The 6,000-nt window shown below is 43.2% G+C and overlaps 1 protein-coding gene across 1 annotated transcript in view; it reads right to left on the reverse strand.

Annotated features, from left to right (window-relative positions):
* RUNX1T1 (RUNX1 partner transcriptional co-repressor 1) overlaps positions 1-6,000 on the reverse strand; it is a 121,404-nt gene that overhangs the window by 111,311 nt on the left and 4,093 nt on the right. The window lies entirely within an intron of this gene.

Raw genomic sequence — 6,000 nt, forward strand, 5'->3', positions numbered from 1 at the left:
TGGCGTAGGTCACTTTGATTTTTGTAGCTTCCTCAGTTAAAGTATGTTAATAGTGTGATCTGAACTGTAATTTGAAGGTTCCAACCATAACGTATTTTATAAATAATAATGATGTCCTAAACTGAAAACCTAAAGTCTCTGTATTTTTCCATCTTCAATGTGTCAGAATAAAACGTTACAGTATTTCAACAATTTTTTCAAGCAACATACTTGATTTTTTAACGCTGGTTGAACTTTACTTTTCTGTGTTTCATAGAGAACATTATTTCCTCTACTTTGAATGAGAAGATGTGTATTAGTACCTTTAAATATGCAGGGTACGCTTGTATGTATTTATGCAAAATAAGATGTTTAAGATAAATATCATGTGCTAGAAATAAGCTAAATCTATATTTAATTATTATGAATTGTTTCTGACAGTGCCAATGCCTTTAAACTATTATAATGTATTGTGGTTCTTTTCCAACAACAACTTTTTTTAAAATTTTTATCGATTTCAGAGAGGAAGGGCAAAGGAGAGAGAGAGAGAGAGAGAGAGAGAGAAACATCAATGATGAGAGATAATCATTGATCGGCTGCCTCCTGCATGCCCCCTACTGGGGATCAAGCCTGCATGCAACCCGGGCATGTGCCCTTGACTGGAATCAAACCCCGGGACCTTCAGTCCACAGGCCAACACTCTATCCACTGAGCCAAACCAGCGAGGGCCCAACAACTACTTTTGATTTTCAATACCTAATACTAAAAAAAAAAAAAAAAAAATTTCTGAAATGTTATCATAGATTTAACACTTGCCTTGAATGACTGTTTTATTATTTAGATGCAAACTTCAGACCTGCTAATATTATTAACTTACAGATTGCACCATATGCACCAGCAAAGGGTTAAATTATGTTTAAACGTTTAAAGCATAACACTTCCTTCGGTTATCGACAAGGCTGAACACTGGCTCTATTAACTCTGTTTCTTCAAACAAGAGCATTTTCCTAAAAAAAGCCATCTGAAGTATGTCACTGGCATGTAAACCTGCAAACAAGTGGGCATTTATCACTTCCTCCTATTTTTCATGACTATAAAAACCACTCGGGTAATAGAGAGGACACCCTAACGCCACATCCCTTCTCCATCTGACAAGGACTGGAACACGGGATGAAAAAAACCTTTGTTTCAGTGTCACCACCTCCCCGTCCTGACGAATGGCGAGTCCGTTTTGTGCAAAGGCAAGGGGGATGGCGTCTGCTCCGGTGAACTTTCCCTCCTCTGGGCACCGGAGACAAAACCTGCAGCTCGGCGCTGGGCAGCAGCCATCTGGCCGGCTCTCCCCGCGGCCCGGCCCGCCCCGCGCTGCGGGCGGCAGGGGAGGGGCCGGCGCGCTGCGGGGCTGTTTAGGACAGACCAATTCCACATTTTCTGCTTGTAGGCTTGCAACAATCAACGCTAATGAGGGCTGTGCATGACAATTTTGAAGACAATAAAGAGGTCTCCACATCTCTTGCCCAGGAAGACACACTGTTTTCAAAACGTCACCTTCTGTCCCAGAGCTGTTCTGGTCGGAAGGAGAGAGAAATACATAAATAAACCTGTGGGAGACAATACGGTGATCAACGGGCAACTGAATCCTTACGCTGTCCAAAGGAAGCAATCTGTGTAAGCCCACGGAACAACAGACCTCATCGCCCCATGGACAGCCCTGGGACCTCTCTGTACTACCTCCTGTGGACATAGAGCTGCTCAGCACTGATGGTTTTGGAGCCTGGGAATTCTAAGAGTATCAGTTGCCCCACCCCCACCCCCCAAAAAATTATAATAATAACCATCACACTTCAACATCGTATATAACATATCACATATCTTTAAATAAATGTAAATGCAAAATTGGCCTCTTCTGATAACATCTACCATTAAAAATAATGCAACAGTTCTAGGTGGTGAACTTATACATCGTGTTTATTTCCTTTTTCTTTTTAATTTTTCTTCATTTTCCAAATATTTTATTTTTTTTCTATTTTTCAAATGAGCATGTGCTACATTTTGAACCAGAAAAAAAAAAAAAAAGAATAAATATTCATGTCAATGCACTGGTAAAATTGAACAAAGACATCCATGTTTTGACCTCAACTGGAATTAAACTATTTTACACAGCAACAAAAATAAAACAAAAGATTTATGTTCCTATAAATGTGTGTAAAGGGTATTCTTTTCATTAACAGGAATTAAAACACTTTCAACAAAATCCACCAGGTGGAGCAAATACACAGCAATAAAATATAACTCCCAGAATTTTTTCATCATATATATTTTTTATAAGGACTTTTATCTCTAACAAACTCTCCACTTCTATCTCTCCACACTGCAAATTAGGAATATCTATGCGCACACACTAATTTGCCATGTTTATCAACAAATTCAAGCTTACTCAAAAATGATTCTTGGCTACCATGGGTTCCATTCCAAATTTTCATTCCAAAATGAATGAAAATGCACACATACTAATTTGCCACATTTATCAACAAATTCAAACTTACTAAAAAGGATTCTTAGCAACCATGAATTGATTCCATTATAAATTTTCACTTTCAAATGGATGCTTTATTGGTTCAAATAACACCCAGTACAGTATCCTTGCCTTTATGACAATGTAATTTGTAAAATGTTTCACTCCATCCCTACTGGTTTCCTCATGAGTGCCTCACCCCTCCCGACCCAGCAAGGCCAGGCAGAATAGGGTTTGATGCCGTCTATTCTGAGATGCGCCCAACAGTTGTGAAAACTTGTACATCTCAACTTAATCCCCTTACCCTGTATGGAAACTTCAATTCCCACACTTCTTATTAAAATTATTCTTAACTGTAGATACCAAAGTCTCATTCAAGTTCTGGACTACTGTGACTTTTTTATGTTCTTATCAAAATGTCCTGTTTTCATTCCTGCTGGTAAGTTGCCACAAGTCTGCAATTCCTAAAAGAGTTTGGTGTTGCCCTAGCCCCATGGTAGGCAAACTGCGGCTCAAGAGCCATATGCGGCTCTTTGGCCCCTTGAGTGTGGATCTTCCACAAAAGACCACGGCCTGGGCGAGTCTATGTTGAAGAAGTGGCGTTAGAAGAAGTTTAAGTTTAAAAAATGTGGCTCTCAAAAGACATTTCAATCGTTGTACTGTTGACATTTGGCTCTGTTGACTAATGAGTTTGCCGACCACTGCGCCTAGCCAGTTTGGCTCAGGGGATAGAGCGTTGGCCTGCAGACTGAAGGGTCCCAGGTTCCATTCCCATCAAGGGCACATGCCCGGTTGCAGGCTGGATCCCCAGTAGGGGGCGTGCAGGAGGCAGCCGATCGATGATTCTTTCATCATTGATGTTTCTCTCTCTCCCTCTCCCTTTCTCTCTGCAATCAATAAAAATGTATTTCAAAAAAAGAATTTGGTGCTTTCCTTCTCTTTTCCACTAGAGTGATTCACTTCCTCCCACTCTCTCCTCCCATAGATCTGACTTTTCCTTGCCATTTCACTCCACACTTACACGCAGGCACTCAGAACAAGGCACCGACACCATCTTCTTGTTCAGATTTTCTTCTTTAATTCCTGATGCCACCTGCAAGCATAACTCCCTCTGTTCACTTTTCAAAACCTCCACGCTTTTCTCACCTTATCCCCTCTCTGCTGCCAAGTCTTAATGCTACACATGGCGCTCATGTTACTTCACTTAAGAAAGCCCCAGTTAGTGAGAACTAGGAAAATAATTGGAGCTTAAAAATGGGGAAACGCCGTCTTTCCGTGGAGGGCACCAGTTAGGAATGTTGACTGTGGCTTAAGATGTATTTATGTTTTCTTCTCTCCTATGGATTCTGAGGTTGAAAAGAGAAATATAGTGAAAGAAATGCAGCCGGCTGATCCATAAACAAACATGCGCATGCCTGAGGACACACGGAGCCACTATGGCAGAGCCACTTAGTGCAGAACAGACCATGGTGATGCCGGCCCCGTCACAAGACACACCAAACACACACCAGGCTAATCCAAGTATTGAAATGTTTATATACTTTTCACTGGAGGGGCACACAAATACAGCAACTATGGACCTTGCCTTTAATACAGAAAGAAGCTTTTAGAGTAACTCCTACCCAACTCTTCCCTGCAAAGTCCAATTCCTTTATCGATGCAAAGAATGGGATCAATCCCTGGACCTGGGCTCATGCACACGCAAAGGTACCTACTCTCTTTCCGTGCCCCTAACCCCTAGTAACAATGGGACACAGGTATGTGTGCCTAGAACAGCGGTTCTCAACCTGTGGGTCACGACCCCTTTGGGGGTCGAACGACCCTTTCACAGTGGTCGCCTAAGACATCCTGCATATCAGGTATTTACATTACGATTCCTAACAGTAGCAAAATTACAGTTGTGAAGTAGCACCGAAAATAATTTTATGGTTGGGGGTCACCACAACATGAGGAACTGTAAGATCACCACAACATAAAGGGTCGCGGCATTGGGAAGGTGGAGAATCGCTGGCCAAGAGGGTTAATGCCCTTCAGTGTGCATGACAGAACCCTAACGAAGGGGCAGAAAACCCAGATCACTGCCCGTGTCATTGCGCTTTCCCTTCCCTTTGCAAGAAGCCCACCCCCACCCACGTACCCCCCCCCCCGCCACCCCGTGCTCCCTTCACCCCCAGTTTGGACTTTCCATCAGCCCGCAAGTGAATCAAGACCCTGACAGGTTTCCTCTTGGTCAAGATAACCTTTTGGCTATTCTCTGGGAATCTCCCATACGGTTCCACCTCCAAGCATCCCTCAGGTTTACCCTACACCACCCTCAAACCGGCCACACACTGCTTTCCAAATAGTGTATCTCACCACCCCCAGCAAGCTGCATCCAAGGCTGGGGCCCTCCCCCAGCAAATGTCCAAGGCCATGTTCAAATTCCGAGGAGAGAAAAATAACCCCGGCCTTAAAAGTTCTATCACCTTTGTTTCAAGATGGACTATCTCGTTTTTTTTTAACATATTAATTTGCCAAAACTGCCTCCTAAAAACCACCTTTAAATTAGTTTCCATCCTGAACTACTAGAACTATTAGTGAGTCTGACCCAACCCCCACAAAAAAAACACAACAAACAAACAAACAACAGCACATGTAGAACGTTATGTAACAAGAATTCGGGAAATAGGAGCCCGTTAACCAAGGCCAGACCTCAGCTGGGTAATGCCTGTGGCTGTCCATAGAGGTCCTGTTGCACAGCAAGGCCAAAGTGTAAAATGAAAGGGCCAAATTTTTAGATCCATTTCAACAAAATAAAAACTATCTGTCAGTGAACCCAGAAGGAGAGAGCAGGGGCACAGATTGGCAGAATCTCCCATCCCTGCCCAAACCCCCTCGCACAGGATGCCTCCAGGGAGAAAGGAGCCCGGGGCGGGGCCGCCTGGCGCTGGAGGACACGGGGCTGGCCTTGCAGGATGCCTGAGCGCCAGGCGGCTGCCAGGGATGCTGGCTTGTCACACACTCGCAGTGTCACACACTCGCAGGCGGCCTGTTTTGCTCTTCAGGTAATTAAACAAGGAAGCAGGGCTGCTGGGTCTGCGTCTGACCCCAAAGCTGCGGCTCCAGGGTTCTGCATATCAACTTCCATAAGGACTGCCTGGAGCATCAACAGAAGGTGCTTGCCTCTCTCTCTCTCTCTCTCTCTCTCTCTCTCTCATTTCAACCCCCCTCCCCCCCAGCTTTCTAAATCTGACCCAGAAACAAATCCTCCCAACAAAAACATCCACAGAAAGGTCAGAATCTATTTGTAATAAAAAAACAAAAAACAAAAAAACACCTCAATGCTGTTCCCTTCCAAATTTTACCTTCCAAATTTTACACAGCAAAAATATTACCCACATGGCAGGAACTTCGTAAAAATTCATACATAACAAATCTATGTAAAGCACTGCATCTTAATCAAGATGAATTATTCAAAGGAAAGAATACTGATATAATTATCATTTTTTATTTAGCACGTGCCTGCT

The sequence above is a fragment of the Eptesicus fuscus genome, chromosome 19 (genome assembly GCF_027574615.1).
Source record: "Eptesicus fuscus isolate TK198812 chromosome 19, DD_ASM_mEF_20220401, whole genome shotgun sequence".
NCBI lineage: Eukaryota > Metazoa > Chordata > Mammalia > Chiroptera > Vespertilionidae > Eptesicus > Eptesicus fuscus.